Raw genomic sequence first — 18,551 nt, 5'->3', positions numbered from 1 at the left:
TGAAATCTTTCAAAAAACCAAACACTTAACAGAATTTATTTTTCTTCTAACAGTCATTTTTTTCCTTCCAGTGAGAGCCCCACAAAAATTACAAAGGCAACTGTAACAATGAAATAATTAAAAATCAACTTTGAGAGATACTTTATGGTATACAAATTTTAGCTGGTCAAAACTTGAAGCCTAACATTGACGTGTGTGACAGGTGTGTGAACAGTGATTCTGAGTTCTGAACTTTTGGCACTGGCTTAATTTTTTCCTCTCTGTATAATAAAGATGTCAATTTTTATTATTAATTCTGCTTTAAGTATGGGAAAGACCATATAACACTTCTATGGGGTTTTTGAAGATGAAATCATTGTATCTGGGTAATACATACAATGTATAATATTTACAAGTAGAAAACATTTGGAACTTATATCTAAACTGCTGTAAACCAGGTGTTGCTATTACTAAGTTTTGTGAAACCAATCTAAGGAGAAAAATGCTTTGTATGAATTCATTCAGAGCTGTGAAAGATAGATGGTTTTGCTAACGGTACATATGTAAATGTTTCTTCTTTCTTTTAAATGATTTATTTTTCCAGAAGCTTCTGAACAAAGACAAGCTCTCAAAAAAAGTGTGTTAAAAAAAGTGAGACTCTGCTAATAATGTCTAAAGAAATAAAAATCTACTTCAGAGAAATTCAGTAGGCAGTCTGCACATTGTAATGATAGCTGTGTGAATTACAGATAGCACACAAGCGATGTAGCAAGGCCACACTGCACCTTGCAATTTAGAATTTGTCAACATTTTGCAGCTTCCCTTGTGAGTCACCACTTGGTTGATGTTTCCCATTTATTGTTTACATAGGCTTAAGCTTTGGAACATCCATGCAAAACAGCACATTCGAGCTTTAAATCAGTCACACATAATGAGAAATTTCAAATCATTCCAAGCAGTTAATTTAATATTTTATAAGGAAAATGCAAGTTGAGTTGTGCAGTTAAATTTGCAAGAAGATCAGGAAGGACAGCAAAAGCAGGCACCCATACATTACTGGTGATAAAATAGAGATAAACTGAAAAAAATGTGAGATTGCGAATCTGAAGTCTGCAACAACTGTGCTCATACTTAACGTGTAGGTTTCATTCATTAAATATATGTATGATATAAATATGCTAATCCTGTGCCTCTGTCAGTCTGCAAAGAGGATAAGAGGGGTAGAAAACATAATTAAAAAGTGTGTAGGTGTTTCTGCTAAAAGAAATTTGCCAGTAGTGTGAAATCTGAATTTCTAGCTTGCCTTATTTTAATTCTGTGCTGCCTGGACTCTAAGTATCAAAAGAAGGGATTTCCCTCAGTTCCTCAAGCCAGTCAGAGTCCCATATTATGGTGAACACTGAGACTTTCCAGGTAGCAGACAAGATGCCACTGGAGAAGTAATAGAAAGAATGTAAAAAAATTCCATTCCTCGCCCTTTACCCCACATAATCTGATTTCTTTTTCTTTTTTCCTGTGTGAAGCAGTGCAATTTCCAGTGACACACGAAGCATGGCTCCACAATTGGTTGCTAAAGAGCAATAACTTCCCTACTTACACTGTCAAAGCATTAATCAAGAAATTGGAGTACCCTGGGGTTTGGGTTCTTTTATTTATCTTTTTTTTTGGACCATTGCTAAATATATCCAGAGTGCTCTAAAAAATAACTGGAAAAGGAAATTAAAATCTTAAGTAAGTCTGTCCACAGTGATTTCAGGACTCGATTGTGGATTTCATCCTGATGGTGTTGATTTTAGGGACTACTACATCAAAGCATGAATGGTTTAGCTGCAAGCTCATGTTTACTACTTCACACAACACACTTGTTTCCCCGAAAGCCAATTCTGATTCAAATCAATTTAATTAAGTAACAAAGCTGGTTGTCATGGTAACAACAGTACTAATTTGTCATGGCAAATACTCTGTGAGATTGACCAGTTGCTAAGCAACAGCCAATGGGCTTGAAGACAGAAGATGACAAATTCTATCTGGTGCAGATGTTGTGATCCAGTCTTGAATTAGGCCTCTGTTCAGAGTGGATTCTCAAGAGAGCATCACCTGGATAGCTTAATAGCAACACAGGGAGTAGCATGCCACTACAAATTATATTGTTTTGTACTTTTAAAAATGTGTGTGAAGGAAAAGCTAGTAAAATAAGGTAATTTGATGCTTTGTGTCATATTTTTTATTTTCCTGTTGCAGAATATATGGAGATGATTCAATCTTACTGTACTTGGCTTTGCATATGCATATTTATATCTCTGAAACAGTCTCTTATTCATCTTTGTACAAATGATACATAAAATTTAGGCATGCAAGCACAAAACAAGTGGATTATGGCTAAATCACCTCAACAAAATCTGTTTGGAGTAATGTGCATAATTCACTCACAACGATGGAGAACAATTTATTTTTAGTTTATTATTTTTTCTCTCCAGATAGTCTCCAACTTCACAGTTTAAACTTGATTTACTTTTATTCATGAGAAAAAAATTCATTATTCCTCTCATAGAAAGTACTACAAATATTTCAGGCTGTTGGTAACTTCCTACCTGTGCCTGTTTTTGATCTGAAATCAGGCTAAGTGTAAAGTAACATCATTTTGCCAATGCATGACTTAAATTTATCCTACTAGCTAATTTCTCCCAAATCCTTGTTTAACTGTCTTCTAATTCAAAACCCACTTGAATTTGTGAATAATTTAAATATGGTTTGCCATTCTATCATTAGGCCTAAATCTAAAATCTTCTTCTTAAACTTCGTGATTTGTCTGCAAAATGAACCAAACTGGCAACTGACAAAGAAAAATAGAGAAATTTGTGAGAGTAAGATGAGAGGCTTTAAGACAAAAGTTGATTGATTTACAGTTCATTGGAAAATATTGCCACCAGAAAGTCTTTGTGAAATGGGATTGGTATTCCTAGGATTTAGCTTGCAAATCTAAAGAAAATTTCTGACAGTTTTGGGTTTTAGGTTATTTTAGAAATTTCATTTCTTTATGGAAGCTGACTTTTCAATTAGAAATAATTTGCCATATTATAATCATAACAGAATGACAAGTGCTCTAATAGAACAAAGACTCAAGCATTGAAATCAAAACAAATCCTTCTAATTTTCTGAAGCAAGATATCTGAATGACCCAAAGTTCCCCTCCTTTACTCTACCATCATTTTCTTTTCTGTGAAATCACTTCTGCTGGCAGAAAAATTTTAAAATTCCTGAAAAACCCTAATATTTCAGCCTCCACACATTTGTAATATGGACAGTACAATAGTTTCTGAGTAGATTCGTTACAACTAATATATTGTTGACAGAAAGATCCAGACAAGAACTTTATATTATGCTCTGTGATATTTACTTGAATATATACAGCAATAGTTTTGCAGTTTAAATAAAATATTATCTAGAACCAAAACAAAGGTTTGTTTTATTAATTTCACTGCAAATGCAATACTTGAGATTAAAGTCAAATAAAAATGTGATCTTTCATTGCATTACAAGAGGGTTAAAATTAACCAGTGGAACAATCCAAACATATTTTTATTTTACAAAACTAAAATCAGCCTTTAAAAATTAAGTTTGTAAAGTTACTGTATAAACAGAGGGAGAACCATTGAGTTTGATTAAAAGGGTGTTCTTCTGCAGAAAATTAGCTACTATATTTCTTGCAGTGTTAGAAGAAGATTGGAAAGCAGTATCCACATGCAACTTAAATGCCATCTATTCATTATTTCAAACCACTTGTTAGGCTAACTTTTTTAAACTATGTTATTGGGGTGTCTGTGGCAAGGCTTTGGCTGCACGGGTTCTGCAGGGTGTTGTGTCTGTGGGCAAAGATGGGGGAGAAAAGGTGTTGTTTTAGTATTTGTCTTTTGTTCCTCACTCACAAAATCTATTTTAATTAGGAAAAAAAAAAAAGTAAAAGTAAATTTGTACTCAACAGCAGTACCTTGCAGTTTTGGGAGTCTGAAAATTATTTTAACACTGAAAAAATAGTTGACAACATGCTTTTTTCTCTCCTTTGAAAGCTGCAGATAAAATCCTAATATTGTTCCAGGAGAAGCAATAAACAACTAATGTTCTTTGAAATACAACTGAAAAGTGACAACATTAATACAAGAATACTCAGAAGACCTTGCATACACTTGCCTTTGGCCCTGGCATTTAGGTACTCTAATAGCATCTTTTGTGTGCTTAATGAGATGACTAATTTGGGCATCTCAGTTTACACAATCTTGTTGTTTATGAAGCTCATAGGCAGTTACATATTTTTAATATTATTTTGATTAAGCTGACAATTCAGACATAATTTAAACTCAGCAGTGGAGGGAACAGCATGACCCTATCTCTTGCATCAGGCCTGCTGGTAAGACAGAACATACCTTTTCAAAGCTTTTCATTTTGTCAAGCACCAAAAACTGAAGGAGCCATGAGATCCTTAAATAAATTATTACACTGGTTAATCATCAACTTACTCTTTCTGGCCAGACATCTGAGGACTGGTACTGGCTTTCTTAACTTCCTGATCATATGCTTTTCTATATCACATGAATCCTGGTAATTTCTAACTCCTTATGATGCTCCTTTTCAAAATTAGTTTCTTATTCAGAAAGAAATTGTGATTTGCAGTTTTGACTGCTAGATATGTAATAATGTGGTTTGAAAAGTTAAAATAAATCTCATTTTAGCAAGTCCAAATCACTGCAATATCTAGGTTGTTTGTCAGAACTGACTTTCTTATTATTTACCATACGGGGTTTTTTTGTGTGTGTAAATCTTGAGACCAACTGTATATGTCATTTTGCACAGAGCTGCTCAGGTCATGACTTGAATCAGGACAGAAAGATGGAATCCAATAGGAAAAATGAAACAGATTATGTTTTCATTAGAATTCTTTTTCAAAAACTAATAAGTTAGAAAACATTAATCAATTCTGTACCTGCAGTATTTTTTAAATCCTAAAGAAATCAAATACCTTTTAGAAATCCTTGCCAATGAAATCATAAACTCAATCAAAAAGAGCAAGTTTATTTGATAATTTTTTCATTAAGCTGTGTTGATTGACAGTGTGCCATTATTTTAATTCTTCATTGATTTCATCTCCCATCACCTTGACTTAATTGCTCTATATCCATTTAATGAGATGACAGTTTGCTGAAGTATTTGTCCCTCTTAAGCAGTGGCACTTGAACCATTTTTTTTCCAGAACCCCAGATTTTTTTCACCCTTCCAAGATTAGTTCATCAGCCTGATATTCCTTTGAACTTAACATGGGTGAAGTATTTCATCATAGTTAAACTTTTTTTTTTCCCAAACTGTTATGCTGCTCCTTTCCTTTCATTGCTACTGTAAGAAAACCTGTTCTGTTGTTGTTGTGTTAAACAGCATCCCTCTAAGAACAGATGCAAAGTATACACTGGAGGATTCTTCCTTTCCTACCGTGTTACTGGCATTTATATCGTCCCCACTTGGCAAACTTGGCCCAGAACCTGCCCCCAGGACAGACTTGTTGGGAGTGAAGTGGAAAGGCTGGGGGAAGGGATTGAGAAGACTGCAACCATTTCACCACTTCTCTCAGTACAAGGCACGTATTGGGGGTTATACATCAGACCAAGGCTTCTTGTTGTCACCTCTTCCTTTCCTTCACACATGGCAACTGTCCCTACACAAGTCCATCACCAGAAATCAATTTTGCTTCTATGCAGTAGCAACAGTAAGGCTAAATAATCTTTTTTTTCCGTTTAATGCTGACTTCCCTGATCTCAGGAACCACCAAATGTCTGAAACTGGCACACAGTTCAGAAAACTCCTCTATTTTTTTTTTTTTTCTTAATTGATCTGACACTTAACAGCATTTGTTTCAAAAGGTTAAAATCTGTTCCTATAACTAATCTTATCTTCTCTAAAGCCCCTTTTCTCTAGCAAATGGCTGGTCTGGCCTCTGGCTGACTTTCTGTCTTCACAAATTTCTCTAAAATTCACTATCCTCCCACCTTTTGTTTCAGTGAGGGTCCCTAGGAAGACCAACTACGAATCCATCATTGAGAATGGCAACCAGGGAAAGCAGCCATTTCCTCCAGAAGAAAACAGTTCTGCCACATTCTCTTAAAGTATATTCTCCTCCCAAGGCAAGCACAGAGCTCCCATCAACACTAATGCACACACAGAGGTGAATATTCCCATTTGTGAGAGACTGTAATTGAATCACCATTAGCTTCAGCTTCTGGCATTGTTCAGAATGAGTCAAGTCCTATTGCTTCTTGTTGCTAGAATGCAATAAACAAGAGTTAAACTCTTTAAAGGCAGCTTTGTTCTTCTGTCAGACACCTGCTGAACATTTGTTTAAAATATAACAACTACAAAGAGGTATTAGAATCTGGCAAAGACAAAGGCCCAAATTAACCTTAACTATAGACTGTCTATCAATGCTTCTGTCTCAATGACTTCAAAATCTCTTTTTCAGGTGTCTACGAAACAGTTATATAAGTAATCTAAATTTATCTTTAAGATGTGTGGATGTACACTTTCCTAGCATTTAAGTGGAAAAAGCTCTATGGAAGCAGGATTGTCAGTTCACTTCTAACTTTTTCATGGATAGCAGTAATTCAAGAATACGCCATAGAGTAAGTGGTTGATTGGGTTTTGTTTTGTTTTCTTTTTTTTCTCTCTAGAAAATAGAACGTTCCTAAGAAAACTTTACAGGCTTACACTCACACACACCAAAAAAAAACCTTAAAGAGAAAAAAAAAAGCACTTTTATGAAAGCTATCCATCAAATGTCAAGGATAATAATCAATTTTTTGTCGCAATGAACTGATAAAAGCTTTCAGTAATAATGTCATGGGGAAAAAAATTTGTGTTGGAACTCGTAACGCTCAGCCCTGATATCAAACGAATTCATAAAAGCTCAATACCACTGTAACCCTCGGAGGCATGACAAAACACAATTTCTCATCCACAGGATATGGAATAATTCCTTCTTTTTATTTTTTTTTTTTTTTTCACAGAGGGAGAAGCAAAAGGAAAAAATCTGAATTTCAAAAAAAATATTACACAATCCTGCTTATGCAGGTGAACATTACCGATCATTTTGGTCGCCGATATCACAAACCGTTATGGTGATTTCTCTCACATCATGCAAATGGCTGCATAATGTCTACTCCTCTTGGAATGTAAAATCAAATCAGCATTCTAATGATACAAGCCCGTGATGAGCTTGGAAATAAATATGCAGAAGCGCATAAAAAAAAAATCAAGGCAATCAAGGAGAGCCAGCGTCCTAGCTTGGACTATAAATCTTTGTCTGTTTCAATCGTAAAGCTGGCCGAATCAGTGTAAAATTCGAGCAGGGATGTCATCAATTTCTGTTAACCTCTCTATTCTTCTTTGTGTTGGCGGTGCAGTGATGGATTGGTTTTGTCACTTGTGCTCAGTTCACAGTATGTTAACATGGAAGGGTGCAGTCAGGTTATGAAGAAGGGTTATTACTGTCCCAGCTCTGACCTGGACTTACTATCTTTTCTAGTATCACAAAGCCTTACTGTCTTTGGGAGTAAGAAGTAGCTTCCTTGGAGCTGCCTAATGCTAAACAGAGCAGCCACATTTTTTTCCTCCGGTTGCTTTCCTACAGCTCTCTTCAGATGCTTTGCTCCAGCTTACAGGCCTATTCTTTTCTACCATTTTTTAATGCATAAACTAATGTAGGAGACGAGTATTAATCCAGTTTACAGTGCACAAAGAAAAGTAGCAAATTACTGGATTATGTTAGGAGGAATCTATGATTTGCAAACACAAAAAGATTCAAAATTTTACAATCTCTAAATAACAAAGCACTGGTAATGAAACAGAGGTAATAATATAAACTTACTAGCATGTAGTGAATGCAAAAATGTTTCAAGGAGTGGACTAACAATTCTTCCTTCATGTTGTCCAGATCGTGTGTTTGGTGAGGATGTTTAAATTGTGCTACCTAATTTCAGCAGTGAATTTAATGAGTTAGGGTGTTCTTCAGATCTTGTTTTCTGCTTCTCTGCTGTATCAATGCACTCACTGCAATCTCTACTGCACAGCACTCAGACACCTGGCCCTACTTCAAAAACTCACAAGCTCAACTTTAAGCAACCTCAGGCTCTATTAATGTCAATGGAACTGCTCAAGTGCTTAAGTTAAGCATGTTCCTAAATGCTTTGTTGGAAGATTGCAATAAATTCTACTTCAGAGCCCAACGAAATCTTTAGGAGTCTTTATATTGACTTCAGTGGGCATTGTATCAGGCTAATAGAGCTCAACACCTCGCAGAACTGAGCCTTTAAACAGTTGGTTCATTTCACCACATAAGTGGTTGTTTTAGTGGTGGGTGAAGTGATCCCTATGTGTAGTATTTAATATAGTGTGTTTCAGCTTGTTAAGTTAGTAAAGTGCTTTGGGATCACTTGAGATGAAAGGTACAATACAAATGCAAGTTATTATTACACTGCCAGAAATACCATTTTTTTTTTGTGAGTGAAAAATCACATTTAAATAAGTGCTTTAAAACAAAGGAAATAGAACATTATAAAAATTCTGTATCTATTTGCTCCTGTAAAGAAAAGCCAAGTGGAACAAAATAACTCATGCAATAGGTAGTCTGGGTCCTGCAGAAAAGCTGAACAATTGAGGGTCAATGGCATTTTGTAAGTGATGCTTTTGCTCTTGACAAATTGGACCCAGAATATAGGAGTAAATCTGGTCACAAATGTCTGCCACTTCTCAGAGCTGTGTTGGCTGCTCAAAAGCAATTAAGTGAAGTGGGTGCTCAAGTCCCATTGAATGTCCCAATTAACAATTAGCAAGACTTGTGCTCTTAAGGGTTTTTGGAGATCTTACACAATGGAGCAATGACAAAGTCACATGAAGGAGACTTTCTATATCCTTTCTATAGGAGCTATTTTTAAAGTCATATAAAAAATCCTGAATTAAATATAGTAGAGAAGCAATAAAGAAGCAATTGTTTTGTCATAGCTTATTTTACTATTCATCATTGAGTGCAGGAATGTAAAAGGAGCCTAACCAGACATCAGATTCAGCAATCTATCCAAATCTAAACTGATGGAAGTTTCCCAAGAAATTTTTCCATTAAAAATGTATTCCTATATTCGGCATTCCTAAGACGTCTTGGGGTACCACTAGATGTTGTTTTAAGAATAAAACCAGAGATCAGTTTGCCATGATAAAGTTTCTCTATGTGGTCAGTCTGGCTTGTTTTCTCCCATGTTTGTTTATTTTTTTCTTCTAATGAATTTAAACAAAACAACATGTTCAGTGACAGCTACAGAAGCTCCAAAGAAAGGAATCAAGAAAGAATCCCAAAATCACTGGCCTTACTGATAAATTCTGTCTTGGAAAGTACTTCAAGAACCATTGAAGCCAAAAGGGACTGTACATTTGGTCATGCTGTCTCTGTCCCATGAAAGGGAATTTTCTCTCCAGAAGGGGATGTTTCTGCCCATCTACCAGCTCACATGTATCCTCACCTACTGAGTGCCCCCCTATACACATGTAAAGAGAACAAATGCAATCTGCCACAAAAAGGCCTTGTATTAGTCTCCAGAGACATGAATCCCATTAAATTAATTATTGTATTGCAAATATTTTTAGTAGGATGCCCATTTACTGCTATATTTGCCTTAAAGGTTTGAGTTCGCAATTACATAATGATATACAAATTAAATGCAATTTCAAATTTAAACCTGTACAAGTGTCAGTTACCAAGTTACTCTGTTAGCCCCATGAGGCTGCCCAGAGCACAGCTGGAAAGTGTGCTATTGTGCAGACCTTGCATTACTTACTCCAAGAAACTCTTTTTGAAGGCATTATGGCTAATGAGTCTAATTTATTGTTGGTGTTGCAGAGTCCAGTGAATTCAGGCACGAGACTGGACCTGATATAATAGATGCTGAGCAGAAATAAAAATTTAATAGGGTTGTATGGCTCTGCCAAATTTCAAGGAGAGATGTAATAATTTTTGTCATCTAAATTGATCTCCAAATCAAAGAATTCCAGGCTGCTGCAACAGTATTCTTCTGCATATGGCAACCTTCCTTCTGCAGGAGGAGCTAGCTTAGGTTTTCCTTACTTCCACAAAACTTTGATTATTGTAACTGGCACTTTGTGTAATAGATCAACCTCAAACAAGCAGAAATATGTTCTATGCATGGTGCTGAAAAGAAAATATAATTTCATCTTATTGTGAAAAGAGAATGTAAACTAATTAGGAAGATGGTCAAAATAATTTAAGGACTGTAAGAATCTTTCTGAATATTTTTCTGTATTTTTCTAAGGGTTTACTTCATTTCTAACACTGTTTACAAAGAAGCATTTGAATGAAATCCTTGACATGTTGACAAGGGATTTTGCAAGACCTAAACCAATGGAGGTTTGTTATTTCCTAAGGTACAATCCTGAGAAGTCTGCAGAGGGCCTGGATGTTTGTCTCAATAATTTATGAGCTTATCAGTGGACTATGGGACCTTGGGTTTTGGGCCCACATTCAGCTTAAAGAAGTAATTTCAAATGAGGGCTAATTAGCAAATTATCACTTTGCAATCTTGCTCAACGGTTATTTAAATCAACAATCCCCAAAAGGAGAAACAAAATGCAGAGTCACCAGAAACCATAGACACAAACATTAACATGCAAATTCAAACACAGATACACAGTTTAATGAGATGGAAAAAGTTTTTCCTAATAATAGAGTAACCTTAAAATATAGTTTAATGGGTGTTCAATGCACATCCCTCACCTTCAGTTTCCCTTTTTGGTTTAAAATTATTTTGACCTTGAGCCTATTCTGTAATCAAGGTGTTTGATAAGTCAAATCCTTCAGAGGTGTAAGGAAAAAGCACTTTTTAGAATGTTAAACTGGCAACACACAGGGTGCAGTTATTGCTTTAGAGAAATGTCATAGATGTCCTCTAACCTTTTTTTTTAGGAACGTATTTCTTGGATGATTTTTTCAAGGACTCAGGTCAGGAAGAATCTACCCCAAGGGTAGTTGGAGGGAAGAAAAAATAACAAGGCATGGTGGCACCTGGGGACCACAACATTGTTCACATCCTCTGTAATCATCAGTGCACTGCTCAGCTGCTTTGGTAATTTACATAATACCATCCTGACACATTCACTTCAGTTATCCATCACCACTGGGATGGTGTTGCTGTTTTCTTGCTTTATTTTCTTTCTCCCTATCTGTCTCTCTCTGTGCCTTTCTTTCTCTTATTGTGTCTTATGTTTATCTGGCCAAGCAAAAAAAGATTGATTTCACATTGTTTCTGCCCTCCTTGTTCAAGAAATATGATTTTGGCAAATGATGAGGCAGCCAGCACAGCTAATAAGCAAAAATGCACATATAGAGATTTTATTCTCTACATTTTAATGAATAGCATCTTTAGGGGAACTGAGGAGGAGGAGGAGGAGGAGAAAAACAATAATTTAATAGATGCTGAGATGATGAGGGGAGAGAGTCAGTTTAATAAAGCTAAATTTAAATGATATGATGGACTTTATTCACATGTAATCCTGGCAAAATCTGCAGCATAAGACTGGATACTAAGCTTAAAATAAAAGCTTAAAGCTTTGCTTCTTGAGTTACATTTCCTCAACCACTAACAAAGGAGAGGTAATATTTCATTTTTCTAAATGTAATATTTATTGTCACGTGACAGATGAATTGGCTGTCTGAAAACATGCTTAATTCCTGCAGTCCTACCTACTGAGCTCTAACTACAGGCTTGTTCTCCCCAGCATTATATCTCTGCACCCCTTTGACTTTAATGGTGTTGCTCCTGATGTACATCACTGTAACTGCTATCGACAGTTATGCCCTTGTGTGAGCCCTTGTCTATCACCCTTGTGTATGACAAGGGTGCTGCAGTCACCTTCCCACAGGAAAGGAAAGCTCTAAGACACAGGGAAGGACCACTGAAATGGGGACCTGGACAACCTAGTTATTGCTAATTTCTATAGCCCGCTGGGGTGAATTTTTCATTCCCTCAACCACTCATTCCTGGCAGTGAAAACATGAAGTAACTTGGCTATCAGGACTTCCCACTTCATGAAGTAACAACTTTTAAGGTAAGATGGTACTTGTTGCAGGAAAGGATAAAAGGCACTTGTATTGGTGGCCCTGAATGAGCATCAGAAATGACTCCTTGTCTCTGTATACCAATGTCCCTAATAAACAGTTACAGGGTAAAAAAAACTTGCAGAAGTAAAATTATAGTGGTATTCAAAACTGATGCCACCAGTCCCCAAAAACACAGTTTAATTCACTCAGAATTCCTAAACCCCTCCCATTATTATTATTATTATTATTATTAATAATAATAATAATAATAATAATAATAGTAGTAACAAAGTCTATCTGTACAAAGACATGAATAGCCCTGTTTTTGTACAGTGTTTTGATTATTAATGTAGATAGTTCCCAGTTTAGTACCTCAATTTAAGTGGGAAGAAACTGAACCACAGACTTTTATATATGGAAACTTTGGATTCAATCCCTGTTGTGTTGAAATACTGGGACAAGTAAGACAGCTGCATATATATTGAAGAAGAGGTGGGGACATACAGAGAAGGCTAACGACCTCAGGCAGATCTCCATAGTTTGCGTTCATATGCACTACATTATTTAAGCAACTGTATTAATTTGGTAATAACACTCTGGAAGAGCTGATCCTCTGTAAGGTCAGGGTCCTCTGCAGCTAAAGACTTTGCATAAACTTATGGCTTGTCTTCACCAAATCCGTGGTATGAATGGATTTCTAAAATCCAATATGCAAAGTAAAAGAAAAATATTTTTTAATGAGAAAATCCTTCCACATCTAAAAACTTCGCATACAAAAATAAAAGCATTTATTGTAGACTGCAATCACATTTATAACAGACTATAGCTGCATTTCATATCAGAATTTCTCCTAAAGGTTCCTTATAATCTTTGATTTTTCTTTTATTAAAAGATTTTTTCTGAAAAAAAAAAAAAAAACCCAGTATTTTTTGAAGACTTCTCAGAGTTATTTCAATTAAATCCTGTCTCCTTATATATCAACTTTGTATGATAGAAACAAATTCAAGGTACTGTCCTGCAAACACTGATACAATGAGATAACTCGAGAGAGCACTTGAATGTTCTCAAGTATAGGCTCCACTAGAAAAATTTAGCCTTGGCAAAATCAATTTATTTCATGTGTATAAACACCGCTTTATGCTAGGGCTGATTTTTCGTCTTGTTCTGAGGGTGGGTTTTTTTAGTGGAAGGACTTCATTTTGACACCAAAAAAATGTCATCCAAACTACCTTGTTTAGAAAAACCAGTCTTTGTCTGTGCAGAGCAAATACATAGAACATTCAAGTACCCCAGTAGGTTGGAAAAATGAAGAATATAGGAAAATTCTTCTGAGGTCTCACAGAAAGACTGGAGAGCACTGATCTTATTAACCTTAAAAACCTTGAAACAAGATTTTACAGCAACTAGCCCAAACACTGTGAGATAACTACAGAGAGCATGATTCTTTAACCTCTGCAGTATTAATATTCTGTTGCTATCTGATGAGCTCTGACATTTCTTTAACACAGTAGACAAAGATGGCATAATGAGATATGAGTACTGATCTTAGATTTGGTATTCTGATCTGTTCATGATAATGCTAAAGTTACAGACTTGTAGGTGAACCTTTAGCAAACTCAGATATTTCTTTCTATTCGTGTAACAACTTACTCTTTCTTGCACATGAGACTCGGGCACCTTTTTAATAAAACTAAAAATCTTTCAGTCTTTTAATGTGATAATTTTTAAACTAGATCTATTTTACAGGTTTTATAATGGAAAAAAAAAAGTAGGTATGAAGCAGGAGAATGACACGCTCTTATTTTGGCCTTCTGACACTGGGCTGGAGATGTTTGTTTCCAGTACAGTTCACATTAATGTGTCTTTCATTGTTGCTCCTGGAATAGCTTATGAGGGGCTCAGTTCAGGCAACAATTTATGTTGTTGCAGAGAGTGCATCCAGCACAGTTAAAGGAGACCTCCTGAGCTCTTGGGCCCTAAATCTTCAGCCACTTGACACTATCCAGCGTCAACTCTGTTTCCATTTTCCACAAGAAGAAAAAAACCAACATAGACTTTTTTTAATTTCCTTTTTTTTAAGGATGGGAGGAAGACATGTTGGCAACTGATACCAGTGTGACCTCTCTGTCACTGACAGAAGGTTCATCATTGCGTGCTATGCCTGTCACCCCAGTAATGTATGTAGGCTCAGCTGCCCCGTGATTTCAAAGTGAATTCCCATCCCTGACCTATAAGTTGTAACCTGTGGGTGGATTGCATGTAAAGCAGCTTCACTGGTGAACTGTTCAGATGTTGGCTAGATGTGGAAAATGAATATTTTTCGACCTCTCTATTTAACAGTGGTGCTTGACTGACCATTTAGCAAAAAGTGACACAGATATGATAAAGGTAAAGAAGTCTTTTGTTCCAGAGGATGGTATGCAAGGTACACATTTCTAGTGGGAACCTTTTCTGGATATCAAGGTTTTAGGTGCCTTCAGTGTCTTAAATATTAAACATTAAAAAATTGTATGCCTGTGTTTCCTAGATGATTTCGCAGACCAAATATATTACTTTACTAGCTCTTTTAACTTTCATGGTCTAACTTCGTATAGACTATATTATCTTTTGTAAAATTTACAAAAACACAGAAAAATCCATGTGGAATTTTTATCTGTAGAATTCTCATGAAACGACTAATACTCTGCTTTTGTCAGCTGAAAGTTGGAACGGTGTCTATGCATTTCCAGTTGATTAAAGCACGCAGATAGTGAGTTCCCAAAGAAAACCAGAAATCACAGGAGCATTTTGTACTGTTTCCTTCTGTGTTCACAAGGCTACAGGTAATGGAGCTGATGAGCTAGAGATTTACCAAGACCTTATGCCCGTATATTAAAAACAATCAAAAAGCAACACAAAACAAAACAAAAATCCAGCTCAGTTCTGGTGGTTTCTAGTATTACAAAGTTACTTTGTTTGGTTTGGATTCTATGATACAAACTGAATTAAGATGAAGACACATGTGGTCCATTTTTGTCTTTTAGGGAGGAATCTGTCTAACTTTCTACTGTTATAAAGAAAACCATTCGATTCTGACAAAGTGAGGAGGGGGAAAACACTTTTATTGAAATAAGAAATAAAATGATAGTGTCAGACACTGGATCCAAGAGATAAAATATTACATCTAATAAACATGTTACATATGGGATTAGACATGAGCCCCTAGAATTACAGAACAATAGCAGTTATAGAAAAGCAATAATATTAGTTTTGAAAAATAATAAATAAAGTTCCTATCATGTTTTAAAAAAAATGTTTACATCCTTGTTAAAACACTTAAACAGGATGAAGTAACTTGCTCTCCTGGAGTGCCAGGACTTCTATTTTAGGTCCACGTCTACAAGAGTTACTCCTTCCTGCTGTCTTATTTATCTAAGCACAATTACTTCTGCGAGTGACTGGAGCACTTGGTGAGATTGGGATCTTAACTGATCATATACAGTCTTCAAAGGCAAAAATAGGTAACCATCCAGCTCTCCTGGATAGTCAACATTTTTGTGTTTGAAAATACCTCCCTTACTGTCCATTCAGAGGAAGGTAGCCAACGTGTTGCCTGGGACTAAAAACATGTCATAGATAGACACACATTTCATTACAATTTGATGTGGCCAGCATTGCTTAATTAAGTAAATAATCAAGCACTCGTCTGCTCCTCCTACTTGCATCTCTTCTTATCACTTTGTAATTTTCTTATCCCTGCCAACATGGGGTGAAACAGCAGCACACAAACATCCACCCCCTCTTTCATCAGCCCAGCATTGTGATGGGTGTTTGTGTAATCACTGTAAAAATTTGTAAGCGTGTATGGAGGACACCTTGAAAAGTAACTTGTAAAGAAACTTCTTTGGAGGTCAATGGAGTCCTTCCACTACTGATTGAAAGATCACTTGTCCAATTTGTTTACCAGGTTACTTCTATATTTCCAGTAGATACTTAGAGATGAATGATGAACTTTTGGATGCTGGAGTCAGGTGTCTCATTTTTAGTTGCACTCTGACTTTCTGGTTACCTTAAGGATGACATAGTGAATTCCCAAAGATGAGAGAAAAACTAAACCCACATAACACGTGAAAAACAAACAACCCTCCCCCAAATAAACAAACAAACAAACAAACAGACAAACCAAGAAACACCCCCATGTTGTCTGAGCAGTCATTCAGGTGTCTGAGCTTGCTATTCCTGTGCTCACCTGCCCATCCATCCTACACTGCAGGTCTATAATCCTGCATGGGAAATGTATGGGAAGGACTTGGGGAAACTTGCCAGATCAGCACTGGGAAGGTGTCACAGGACAGCATGACAGCATATGTGGAGGCTGCCTCAGGCCAAGAAAGCCAATCCAACCTTGTTCCCAGATGCCTGTGCTGCAGGTAGGAATGCAGCTGAGGAAAGGCAAGCTCAAGCTATCTTTCCTACTGTTATCAGCACTCCCATAAAGCCAGTGGGAACCTAAACAAGACCTTGTGTGCAAACTCTTTGGATGCAAGGTGAACTTGGACTCCAACATTGCTCTGCGCCTGTGCTTAGACTATAACAAAAATTTAATCTCCACACCTCAGAGCTCTACATAGTGATGATAACAATCCTCTATTTCTCCCACTCTGCCTGTAATTATCTATTTAGCATTCAAAACTTTTGTCTCTTCCCACGTTTTCCAGAGCCTAGCACAATTTGAAACTGATCACAGGCAGGATCTCTGGACACTACTCTAATGCGAATAATGCTAATGATAAGAGCAATGCCCCAAGGGTGTTGCAAAGCTATCCTAATATCCAAACCTGATTGTAATTTTATTTAGACTTTATATTACTGACTAAGAGCATTTATCTTCTTGCCATGTGCGGGCATGTAGTTAGTGCATATTGCTTATGGGTTTCCAAGATAATGTAATGCAAACAAATCATATATCGTCTGAAAATGAGTCAGGCCCACATTTCAACTTGATTTGATTTACCATCACCTGTGTTGCAATGACTACTAGTCTGTTGAAATAATGAAAGAAAGAGAATAAGGGCTTTTAAGGCCAGTGTGGGAAAGTACCTGTTATATAAGCATCTTTGAAATGCAGAGGGGATAAAAAAAACTAGTTAGAAGTCTTAGAGGACTGGAAATTAAAAAAGCAATGCCTCCTCTGGAAAAGGACTATACTTGCATTCATGGATGCCAGAGTGGATTCATTTGATGAAAATTGCTTGATTTTAGTCTTGTACATACTCGAGACTGACTCAGATGTGTGGAAGCAAATGAAATCCCTCTTGGTCTTTCCTGATGCACGATACAGAACTATAGTAAAGCCCCAAAATCCCTACCTGTATCAGTGGTTCTCAGCAGTTATCAGTGAGGGCTAAATTGAAAAGAATTATCCAAATCCTTGTGACCAGTGCAGTGACCACCCCTCTTATCTTTCTGGGGTGTTTGATCTAGGCTGTAATACTAAGGAAGTAGGATGAGTTTCTGTACAAAGGGATTTTGTGAGCTCAGATTAGAAGAGTTGTTTTTTTTTGCTGGGTGGATAATAAATATCTATTTTCTTAACTAATTGGCTTGGCAAAATGCTGCCTTCCCGCCCCTTCACACACACATCCCCCCACTCAGCTGTGCCACCACTCCCTCCATGTATCTGTTTTGTGTTTTGCTGACTGGACCTGGGTCTGAAAGCTGTGTCTACCAGCACTCTGTTTTGCTGGGTGTTTTTGCTGTGGATACACTCTGAACTGCTGGAATACCTGCTGCTCTTGAGCACAGATAACAAGCTAATGTAAGAAAAGATTTCAAAGGAGACACACAGACATGTTGTCTCATACCTTTCTGCTCCTCATTATTTAAAGTCTGAGAGAGAGATGTGGGGGGAAAAAGAGCTCTTCACAGGTCCCACGGGGCTGCAAAGACATCAGCTTGTGAATATTTCACAAGTGTATCTTTGTCCTGTAACACTGCTGTATAGTTACCTGCAGTTCAAAGGTAAGGACAACAAGGAATGCTGCATATTTCATTATTGTGCCAAGCATGGGAGCTTAAAATTTGCATTTGCAAAATCCAGTGGATTTTTCTGTCGAGGGGTTAACATTTCCGTGACAATACGATCCACTTTAAACCTAAATATAAAATCAATTTATGCTCTCAGTATGCTACATCTTGTCCACATCTGGTGAATTTCTAACCTGTCAGCTATGGTGAAAAGTTGAAGACTTTGTTTTCAACTGCATCTAAGCAGCAAATGGCAAGACTCCTCTGTCTAGCTCTATTTTGTAGTCCCACTTTTAGCATATATGAATTGATTGTGACCATCATGTTAGCAATCAAAAAATCTCAACTATGCAGATCTGTTGCAAATTGCTACAGTTGTATATTTAATATTTTTTTAATGGGATGGCCCAAGATACTGCTTAGA

The 18,551-nt window shown here is 36.6% G+C and overlaps 1 long non-coding RNA gene across 1 annotated transcript in view; it reads right to left on the bottom strand.

Annotated features, from left to right (window-relative positions):
• Window positions 1-1,625: 1,625 nt before the first annotated feature.
• Window positions 1,626-18,551, bottom strand: part of LOC147652707 (uncharacterized) — a 46,883-nt gene continuing 29,957 nt past the window's right edge. Inside the window, exon 5 of the long non-coding RNA XR_015288258.1 lies at window positions 1,626-1,654. This is a non-coding gene — a long non-coding RNA (uncharacterized LOC147652707). The remainder of the gene's footprint in view (window positions 1,655-18,551) is intronic.

The sequence above is a fragment of the Cyanistes caeruleus genome, chromosome 6, assembly GCF_971803275.1.
Source record: "Cyanistes caeruleus chromosome 6, bCyaCae1.hap1.1, whole genome shotgun sequence".
Lineage (NCBI taxonomy): Eukaryota > Metazoa > Chordata > Aves > Passeriformes > Paridae > Cyanistes > Cyanistes caeruleus.
This window is presented reverse-complemented; position numbering and strand designations above follow the sequence as displayed.